Source organism: Pongo abelii, chromosome 7, assembly GCF_028885655.2.
Source record: "Pongo abelii isolate AG06213 chromosome 7, NHGRI_mPonAbe1-v2.0_pri, whole genome shotgun sequence".
NCBI classification, from domain to species: domain Eukaryota; kingdom Metazoa; phylum Chordata; class Mammalia; order Primates; family Hominidae; genus Pongo; species Pongo abelii.
Genome location: NC_071992.2, coordinates 156,183,907 through 156,195,000, shown reverse-complemented (window position 1 = coordinate 156,195,000; position 11,094 = coordinate 156,183,907). Strand labels below are relative to the sequence as shown.

At 50.5% G+C, this 11,094-nt stretch overlaps 1 protein-coding gene and 1 long non-coding RNA gene across 5 annotated transcripts in view; both read left to right on the top strand.

The window, feature by feature from the left end:
* The window catches only part of LOC129047560 (uncharacterized), an 18,267-nt gene extending 14,542 nt beyond the window's left edge, over positions 1–3,725 (top strand). The window contains exons 2-3 of the long non-coding RNA XR_008509339.2: positions 1–262; positions 1,471–3,725. The exon at positions 1–262 is cut by the window's left edge and continues 21 nt beyond it. This is a non-coding gene — a long non-coding RNA (uncharacterized LOC129047560). The remainder of the gene's footprint in view (positions 263–1,470) is intronic.
* Positions 1–11,094, top strand: part of TRAPPC9 (trafficking protein particle complex subunit 9) — a 744,079-nt gene that overhangs the window by 682,143 nt on the left and 50,842 nt on the right. The gene's annotated exons all lie outside the window — the stretch shown is intronic.

Here is an 11,094-nt window from a genome sequence, read left to right as displayed (position 1 = left end):
TTTCCACTGTCTGGAGCTGCTCAAGCTGGATGTGGATCTGGGACTCCGTGTGGATCTGGGCTGACTTGTATACCACCCACGGTGTACCGTACCACCTCTCTAAACAGCCACAGCCTCTGACCCCAGGCCACCCCCAGCAACTTCAGCCCTCAGGGAAGCTGTGTCTCCTTCAGCTGAGGCTCCTGAGCTCTGCACTAGGGTGCAGAGATGACTAAGTCTCTATCCAGTCTTCGGCACTCTCGGTCCACGGTGGCACAAACAGGTGACTGTCAGTAACAGTTCAGGCCCCAGGTCAGCACAAGGCACAGTGGGCTCCCAGGGGCCAGGCGGCAGGCGGCGGGCAGGAGCCTGTGAAGGCTGGAGAAGGTTTCCTTGAAGAAATGCTGCTGGGGTGGAGCCCTGTGGGCTGAATAGGAGTCCCCTGATGGGTGACAGACCTGCAGTCTCCTGCAAAGACTGGCACCAAGTAGTGCAGGGCACACCCATGAGCTGGAGTGGGCACAGCCGGGGTGGGTGCTTTGCATGGGTGGAACACACAGGGAAAGGAGTCTGGTTGGGACAGAGGGGTCCTGGAAGAGAAGGCTGCAGACAAGGGGGCAGCCGAGTCCCCTGGTTTAGTCCTGACAGCGACTCCAAGAAGAAACGCAGGCTCCAAGAGATGAAGCAGCTTGCCCAGTGCATACAGCTTAGTAAGTGGCAGAGGCTGGATGTGAGCACAGCGTTCCTCCCTGGCAGCTGGGCCACCTTGGACCCCTGGCTGGGTGTGCATCTCAGTGCAACGCCAGACCCAGCGGATCACTCTGTCCAGGTGGCAAGCTAGTCCTGTGGGCTCCAAGATGCCAGGAACTGCTCTATGGAACTGTCCCTGCCACCTGCCAGCTCCGTCCCTTGACAGAGGATGGCCCATGGAGCCCCTGTATTCCTCTTGCTTCCCTGTGAATGATGTTTTTTCCAACTGCTGTTGGTTCTCGTCCCTGCATGAATAGGATGTAAAGTCTGACTAGATAGCAGCACGATTGCCCCAGGTGGGGTGCAGGCTGAGCCCATCCCTCGCTGGCCGTGGGTCCAGCTCTGCAATGCACTATGGGGGTCCCAGGCCTGCAGCCCCAGAGCTCCTGCTTCCTTCCTTGTGCAGTGCAGACACTCAGGACTGGTCTTCAGGCGCTGGGTTGGAGTTTTCAGACACGGGGAAGCAGGGCTCCTAGGCTGGTGGCCCTGGCTTCCCAGCCTGGCCCTGGCCCACCCCACCAGCCCCACATCCAGGTGTCTGCCACCAAGTTGCTGCTTCGTTCAGTGGGAACAGCAGGGCATTTGTCTCCCAAGTGCATCTGTGTACATAAGCGCCCCACAGCATACCATGCCAGGCCCACACGCAGCCAGGCCCATGCGCACACGCACACACGCGCACACACTTGCAGCACACACAGACTGCTCTTTGGCCTCTGCTCACACTGTTCTCTCTGCCTCTAGGACTTTCCTGCCTGCTGCCATCTGGATAATTCTTTCCATCCGCAGCATGCCACTTAGGCATGTCCTCCAGAAGCTCTCCTGAGATGGAGAGGTCCCCCTACTCTCTGGCCACCCCCCATCTCAGGACCTCGAGTGAGACTAAGCCTGCTGTCTGAGTGTCTGTCTCCCCAGCAGACAGGAACGGGGGACTGTGCTGTCTACCTCTGGAGCCTCTGTACCAGCACAAGCCTGGAGTCTAGCACAGGGCGAATGTTGATGGGGACAGAAAAAAAGGATAGGCAGCAGGTGGCGGGCAGGAGCCTGTTTTATTTGGGGGAAATCAGGGAGGGCTCCCTGTGGGAGGTGACATGTATGCTGAAAGCTGGGGTATGGACAAGTAGCTCCTGGGAGCCTGGCCACGCAGTGATGGTGGAATCCTTGTCAAGGGACTCCTTCCACACCCCCACCCCATGCATGCTGCAGAGGGGTGACGGCAGTGCCGGGTCCTGGGTTGCGGAGCCGCATCCCATGCAGAGTGGCCTGTGCACTGTCCCTGTCCCTTTGTGTTAAGCAACTGGGGTTCTAATGTGCCAGCAACCACCCAGCTGGGCGAGGACAGAGCCAGGGCTGCCCCTGAGCTGTGCTTGTGACCACCATGCTGCCCTGCCTTGACTGTAGCGCCAATCTATACAACATCCAGGCTAGAAGGGGCGCCAGAGCCCAGCGCCTGGCCTTATGGGCAAAGCAGTGCAGGGGAGACGGGCGCCTGTGTGAGTGAGTACAGGAGAGACAAGCGCCTGTGTGAGTGTGTGTGTGAGTCTGTGCAGGGGAGACGGGTGCTTGTGTGAGTCTGTGCACGGGAGACGGGTACCTGTGAGTCTGTGCACAGGAGACACACTTGTGTGAGTGTGTGTGTGAGTCTGCAGGGGAGACGGGTACCTGTGTGAGTGTGTGCAGGGGAGACAAGCGCCTGTGTGAGTGTGTGTGTGTCTGTGCAGGGGAGATGGGTGCCTGTGTGAGTGTGTGTGTGTCTGTGCAGGGGAGACGGGTGCCTGTGTGTGTGTGTGTGTGTCTGTGCAGGGGAGATGGGTGCCTGTGTGTGTGTGTCTATGCAGGGCAGATGGGTGCCTGTGTGTGTGTGTCTGTGCAGGGCAGACGGGTGCCTGTGTGTGTGTGCCTGCGTGTGAGAGTGCGAGTGTGCGTGGGCTGCCGCAATTGCCCAAAGCTGGCCAGCTGGCAGCGTGACAGGGACTGTCCCTGAAGATCTGCGACCCTGTTGTCACCAGCGTGGCTTGTGCACTCCCCTGGGAGCCCCGTGCCTTCCTTCATTGCTATCGAGGAATACCTGAGGCTGGGTGGTTTATAAAGAAAGGAGGGTGAATTGGCTGGTGGTTCTGCAGGCTGTCCAGGAAGCATGGCAGTATCCTCTTGGCTTCTGGGGAGGCCTCAGGGAGCTTTGACTCATGGCAGAAGGTAGAGCGGGAGCAATGGAGAAGGAGGAGGAAGTGCCACACTCTCCTAAACAATCAGACCTCGCGAGAAATCACTCACTATCACAAGGACAGCACCAAGGCGCTGGTGCTAACCGTTTATGAGAAATCCACCCCTACATCGAGTCACCTTCCACCAGGCCCCACCTCCAACGCTGGGGATTGGATTTCACCATGAGATTTGGTGGACACAAACATCCAACCATAACCACTCTCCACCTGGACAGACGGACATTTGGGGCCCATCATCCTGTGCTGTGGGGCTGTCCTGTGCATTGTCAGACATGCAGCAGCATCCATGCTCTCTACCCACTGAATGCCGGTAGCACCCACTCCCCCAGATGTGACAACCAGCAATGTCTCCAGGCTTCGACAAGTGTCTCCCTGGGGGCAGGACCACCCCTGGTGAGAACCCCAACCCCTTGGATTGCGGGCAGTGCCCGGAGCCTGCCTCTCAGGGCAGAGATGGAGGCCTGCCTTCCCCTGTGAGCACCGGCTCTGGTCTCTGAACCCCATACCCCACGCTTGTCCGTGCCCCTACCATGGCACCTCTTGCTGAAGAACAAAGCGCTCCCTGGTCTCTTTCATTCTCAGCGCACAGTGTCTGAAACTCTAGGTGGTGGGCTCGGAACTTCTGAATGTGATTAGTGGAGCTGAGCTCTCTGCGTCAGCGGCAGCAGAGCACTTGAGTTCCTGTTCAAACAGGGCTAAACTTATCTTTCAGAAAATAGGCTGTTTTTGAGGCCTAATCATAGGCATTAAAGCCATTAATTAGTAATAAGATTCAATTTCCCAGTGTCCTTGCCCGTGTGTGTGTCCTGATGTAGAGATTGTGCTGCGAGCATTTTCCGCAGATGCATTGACAGACACCTGCTGTTCCCGCTCAGCAGCGACGCGGCGTCATGTTCCCCAGCCCGGCCAGGCCCCGAATAACCCCATTACTGAGAAGGATGATCCACACCAAATGTCCTTCCCCTGGGTCGGGAGGGACGCGCAGGGATGGGAGCCTGAGAAGGCTGCTGGTAGGGCCCGCCTTCATCAGAGCACCGCCTTCAAACGCTCCACTGAGGCTGGTCTACAAAAGGGATGTACTGGTCCTGGAGTCGAGGTCTGTGCTCAGTAAGACCGCCATTCAGTCCTCCCTCGATCACATGATTCTCTCGGTTTTCCTAACCACCTCCATCCCACCTGGCCTTCCCCTGGGACCCACACAGACTTCCGGGGTCACAGGTGTACTTACCCTTCATCCCAGCACAGGGCACTCAGGAGCAAAGAGCCAGGAGCGTGTGGACGGTCGGAAGAGGGAGGTCTGGGTGTCCCCCCAGCACTGTTGACCACACAGGTTGGGTGCCAGGTTACATGAGCAGATGCTCAAAAATGCTGGGCCTATAGGAAGCTCTCAAAGAGGCACTTGCCCCTTCCTGTGTTAAAGTGTGGTTCAGCAGGTCTGAAATGTAAATATCCTGGGGGGTGATGAGGCCGCATCCAAACAGGCACGTGAAGTTGGGTCAGGCCAGGCCGCTGTGATAACCAAACACAGCCGCACACCAAGGGGCAGCGTGCACACCCTTGGGCCACATCCCTGTGGCTCCCAGCAGGCCTGCGGAGTGGGCAGGGAAGACCATGGAATCCTCAGTTTCCATCTCACAACCCAACCACACAGCTCCCCTCAAGGCAGCGCCAGAGCTTGGTGCAGGACTGGGACCCTAGACATCTGGCTGTGTGCTTCCAAGGCAGACATGGGTCTGCCGCCCGCCGGGCGGGCTGTGCTTCCGAGGCAGGCGTGGGTCTGCCGCCCGCCGGGCAGGCCGTGGGCTGCAGCAGATGAGTGTGAGCAAGTGCCAAAGTGAATGGAGCACTTTCCCACACAAGAGCTCCAGACTTGACATTTCTGGTGCATTTTGGATAATTTATGATGTTTAGATGAGCATGCATGCTGATTTTAGCTGTACCGTATTCTTAGCCTCCCATAATTTGTTTGCATCTTCATGGATAGAATGTTTCTCAGAAAGAATTCAGTGTTTTGTTTTTGGCTTTTTCAAAACAAAACGCTCCCCACGTGGGCTTTTCTTTTAAAACTGTTTGGTCTGACCTGCAGAAGGTTGGCAACAGGGCCCCTGTGCTGGCCCCCAATATCTTGTTTCGTTTCTGAAAGCCCCCCACCACGCCTCTTGTGAAGGCAGCTGGCCCAGGGTGTTGTGTGATTTGTGGGTCACGGTGAGTTGACTTTGTGTCGAGGGAGGGCTGTGGGCCTTGTGCTCAGCCTGCGCCCACGAAGGCAGGCGTGATGGTAACTCGACTCTGCGTGGCCGTCAGGAGGGAGGTGGGAGAACAAAGCGTGTGCCCAGGGCCAGCGTCTCACACGGGGGCGGGGGTGGGTACCATTCTTCACGGGCTGTCGTGGAGTGGCCATGGACCTCCATGCCAGGGTCTGCTGGCACTGCCCAAGCAGCTGCCATGCCTCAGGACCGTGGGCCGCCCGCTGGCTGGCTGTGCCTGGGGGGTGCCGGCACCAGGAAGGGCCAGGCTGGGATCCTCCGCAGCTCCTGCTCTCCCTCCCAAGCAGCCGCCATCCTTGCCCTGCCTGATAGTTAACAGTTTTGACAGGCCAGGCTATTTTTAGAAACCTGTTCCCACTCCTTTTCCCTGTGGGAAAAAGGAAAGCAAGTTAAATTTTAAAATTAATCCACCACCCTTCCCCTCCTCCAACACACACTGACACGTGCATTAGCCACCCTGGACCTGAAGCTCGGCAGGGTCCTGGGCCACAGGAGGGGCTGCCCTGCCAGGCGCCAAGAGAGGCATGTGGGTCTTTGATCTGGGAGGCAGTCCTGTGGGACTCAGGGTGTTGTCTTCATCGCCCCCAGCAGAAACCAGTGCAGAGGGGAAGCGGGTTCTGGGCTGAAGCCTGGTTGGAATTCGGGTTCCTAGTTCTGAGTCTGTGCCCTTTGTAGTACCATGGTTGGCAGTGGTAGAGGACGCCACAGGGTCAGATGCCCGCAGTGGGGTTCCTAGTCTCACTTCCCACAACCCCGTGCCTTGCAAAGCCCTTCCATGCCCCCACCCGATTTGGTCCTGACAGTAGCCCTGGAAGACAGGCCCAATCAAGATTTTCACCCAGAACACACCTGGAGGCCAGGCGATAAAATCAAAATCTCTCAAAGCCACACCCCTGGGAGCCGTCTTCCTGTGGGGTCTGGTGAGCACCCAGTGGTCTCTAGACAGAAACACACCCAGGTGCTCATTGGCAGGTAGTACCGACCCTGGACAGGGACGTTGAAAAACAGTGGTGTTAGCTTGAACAATAAATTTAAAGTGAAAGTTAATAGTCGCCAGTTTTTAACTATTAACCTAATAACAATATAGAAAGAAATTCTGTGTATATCAGCGTCCTTAGCTTGGTTCATTTACATTTAAGCTTTCAGTGAGGCCCTTTTCCATATTAGGCTTTGAAAGCGTCTGCAGGGTCGGGGCAGAAGAGAGGACAGAGCCAGGCAGGCCCAGTTCCCACCTTCCCTTGGCTCTGCCCCTGCCTGGCAGGGAGATTTTAGGGAAGGTGTCACCTCTCTGAACCCCAGGTCCTCATCCTTAAAGGGTGGCGACAGCAACTGCTGCTCCCAAGGCTGCAGTGAGGATGAAAGAGTCATGACTGTACAGCGGGTCCAGCCACATCTGCCCCCTCCCCTCCCCCCTCCCCCCTCCCCGCTCCCTGCTCCCCGCTCCCCGCTCAGGCTGCAAGAGTCATAAAGCAGCTCAGTTGCCTCTGAACAAGATTTTTCCTCCTCAAATTCAAATCAAGCAGTGACTGGCCATTCCCCCAGGCTGTGACTGTGCTAGGTGGCCACACTCACTCATGCCTGTCAGCTCGCTGTGTTTTCATAAAAAAGGCAAGGACTTATTGGGTGCTGGTAGTAATAAAAGTGATTGTTGGTGTGCCATGACTGACTCAGTCTCTGAAATTTTTTTAACAGCTTTGTTGTAGTCTTACTGACACACAATAAATGAAACATATTTAACGTGTATCATTTGATGTGTTCTGAAGCATACACACCCATAAAACCGTCACCACCACCAAGATCGGACGGAGTGCGTTCACCTCTCCCAAGCTCCCGCCTGCTCCTTTCTGACCCTCCCTGACACCTTCCCCTCTGATCACTGACCCGTTTTCTGTCACTGTAGGTGAGGTTGCACTTTCTAGAGTTTTAAATAAATGGATTCCTATACTGTTTTTTTAACTGACTTTGTTCATGCAGTGTGATTCAGGTATGTTTTCACATGTCCCGGTAGCTCTTTTGTTCGGCTGAGTAGTATTCCACTGTATGCATATACCATAATAGTTCTGATCCACTCACTTGATAGATACTTGGCTTGCTTCCAGTTTGTGGCTTATTACAAATGTAAAACAGCTAAGACCATTTGTGTAAAAGGCTTTGTGTGGACGTGTGCTTTCATTTATTTGGAGTAACTGCCTAGGAGTAGAATTGCTAGGTCAGGTGGTAGTTGTATTTTTTTTTTTAGGAAACGTCCAAACCGTTTTTACAAAGTGGTTGTGCCATTTTACATGCCCACTGGCAGTGCATGAGAGTTCCAGTTCCTCCACCTCCCCACCGCACTTGATGTGGTCGGTCATTTTCACCCTAGGCCCTCTAACGGATTAGTGAATTCGCGTCTCGCTGTGGTTTTGATTTGCATCTCCCTACTGACTCACAGTGTTAGGTACCTTATATGCTTACCTGCCATCTATATTGTCTTCCTTAGGAAGGCGTCTATCAAATCTTTTGCCTGTTATTTTACTGGGTTTATTTGTTTGTTTGTTTGAGACAGAGTCTCGCTCTGTCACCCAGGCTGGAGTGCAGTGGCGCGATCTCGGTTCACTGCAACCTCTGCCTCCCGGGTTCAAGGGATTCTCCCACCTCAGCCTCCAGAGTAGCTGGAATTACAGGCGCCCACCACCACACCCAGCTAATTTTTGTATTTTTAGTAGAGATGGGATTTCACCATGTTGGCCAGGCTGGTCTCGAACTCCTGACCTCAGGTGATCTGCCACCTCAGCCTCCAAAAGTGCTGGGATTACAGGTGTGAGCCACCGCACCTGGCCTTGAGTTATTTTCTTATTAGTAACATTTGAGAGTGCTTCATATATTGTGTATATAAGTCCTTTATAAAATTGATGATTTCCAAGTACATATTCCTGATCTGTAACTTGTCTTTTCATTCTCTTAATAGTGTCTTTTGAGAGCAGGACTGTTTAAGTCTAGTTTATCAAGGTTTTCCTTTTTTTTTCTTCTTTTTTTTTAGATGGAGTCTTGCTGTGTTGCCTAGGCTGGAGTGCAGTGGTGTAATCTCAGCTCACTGCAACCTCCACCTCACGGGCTCAAGCGATTCACGTGCCTCAGCCTCCCGAGTAGCTGATACTGCAGGCGCCTGCCACCCCACCCAGCTAATTGTGTGTGTGTGTGTGTGTGTGTGTGTTTTTTTAGTAGAGATGAGGTTTCACCACGTTGGCCAGGCTAGTCTCGAACTCCTGGCCTCATGGGATCCGCTTGCTTTGGCCACCCGAAGTGCTGGGATTACAGGTGTGAGCCACCCTGCCAGGCCAAGTTTTTCTTTTAAGGCATGTGCTTTTGGTGTCATATCTAAGAAATCTTGGCCTAACTCAAAATCACAAAGAGTTTCTCCCACATGTTCTTTCAGGAGTTTTATAGTATTAGATTCTACATTTGGGTCTCTGATTCATTTTGAGTTAATTTTTTACAGAATACAAAGTAGGGACTGAAGTTCATTTTAGCGAGTGTGTATTCAGTTGTTCCAGCCTCATTTGTTGAAAAGACGATCTTTTCTTGACTGAATTGCTTTTGCATATTTGTCAAACATCATTTGTTCGTATATGTGCAGATCTATTTCTGGACTATTTATTCTGTTTTATTGATCTGCTTGTCTGTCTTGAAACTAATACCACGCAGTCTTAATTATTGCCGTTGTGCGAAAACTCCTGAAGTCAGATAATATTTTGGCCATTCTAGGTCTTTTGTATTTCCATATGAATCTTCTCATCAGTTTGCCACTTTCTATTTTTTTTAAAGCCTGCTGGAATTTTAATTGGAATGATGTTGAATATGTAGATCAATCTGGGGAGAACTGACATCTTTGTATTGAGTTTTCCTAACTAGGATCAAGGTATATCTCTTCATTTTTTTGAGCCGTCTATAATTTCTGGGTGCCACCCCACCCAGCTAATTTTGTGTGTGTGTGTATGTGTGTTTTTTTTTTTTTAGTAGAGATGAGGTTTCACCATGTTGGCCAGGCTAGTCTCGAACTCCTGGCCTCATGCGATCCACTTGCTTTGGCCACCCAAAGTGCTGGGATTATAGGTGTGAGCCACCCTGCCAGGCCAAGTTTTTCTTTTAAGGCATGTGCTTTTGGTGTCGTATCTAAGAAATCTTGGCCTAACTCAAAATCACAAAGAGTTTCTCCCACATGTACTTTCAGGAGTTTTCTCCTGAAAGAATATTTAATTTCTGTAAATATTTTGTGGATTTCCACATACCAGTCTCACACGCCTTCTGTCAGATTCAGCCCTAAGTATTTCATATTCTTTATGCTATCGTAAATAGTATTTTTTAAGTTTTAATTTCCAATTGCTTATTGTTACTATATAGAAATGCAGTTGATTTATATATGTATATGTCAATCTTTTATTTATTTATTTATTTTTTTGAGATGGAGTCTCTCCCCGTTGCCCAGGCTGGAGTGCAACGGCGCGATCTCCGCTCACTGCAACCTCCGCCTTCCGGATTCAGGCCATTCTCCTGCCTCAGCCTCCTGAGTGGCCGGGATTACAGGTGCCCGCCACCATACCCGGCTAATTTTTGTATTTTTAGTAGAGACAGGGTTTCGCCATGTTGGCCAGGCTGGTCTCGAACTCCTGACCTCAGGTGATCCACCCGCCTTGGCCTCCCAAAGTTCTGGGATTATAGGCGTGAGCCACTGTGCTGGGCCTATATGTTGATCTTATAACCTAAAACCTTACTAAACCTACTTATTCTAGTGGCTGTTTTTAAAGATTCTACTGAATTTCCTACAAAGTCAATCATGTCATCTGAGGATAAAGACAATTTTAATTCTTTTCCAAACTAATGATTTTATTTTTTTCTTTGCCTAGTACTTCCAGTGCAGTGTTGAATAGAAATGCTGAGAATAAGACATTTTCTGATCTGAAGGGGAAGGCATGGAGTCTTTTACCCTTAAGTATGATGTCTGTGGATTTTCAGAGATGGCCTTGATCAAGTGGAGGCATCTTTCTCCTGTCCTGGCTTGCTGAGAGTTTTTACATTTTTAATCAGGAATGAACGTTGTGTTGTGTCACACACTTTTTCTGCAACCATTAAGATGATCATATGGTTTCTCTTTTTTTATTTGTTAATATGGTGAATTACATTGATTGATTTTCAAATGCTAAACCAACCTTGCATTCCTAAGATAATCTTCAGTTGGTAATGATATTATTTTTTCATATATGTTGGATTCAATATCCTAAAAAACCTTGTAAGAATGTTTTAATCTATGTTTATAAGGGATATTTGTAGTTTTCTTGTAACATTCCTGTCTTGGTTTGGCATCAGGATAATGCTGGACTCAGAGGATAAGTTGGAAAATATTCCCTCTGATTTTCTGGAAGAGTTTGTCAATGTTTGGTAGAATCTGCTAGTAAAATAATCGGGATCTGGAGTTTCTTTGTGGATGTTGACTATGAATTCAACTTCTTTTATAGGTATATTAAAGAATATTCTGGTTAGCTGTTTCTTCTTCAGTGAACTTTGGTAGTATGTGTCTTTCAATGAAATTATCCATTTTATCTATGTTGTCAAATGAAATGAAGCTTTTCAGAATACTTCCTTATTTTCTTTTCAATATTTAGAGAACCTACAGTGATGTCATCTCTTTTATCGTGATATTGATAATTTCTGTCTTCCTTCCTTTCCTGATCAGTTTGGCTAGAGATTTATAGATTCTGTTGAGCTTCTCAAAGAACCAGCTTTTGGTTTCATTGATTTTTTCCTATTGATTTTCTGTTTGTTATTTCATTGATTTCCATTTTGCTGTCCATCCTTTTCTTTTCTTTCTTTGCATTTAGTTTGTTCTTCTATTCCTGATT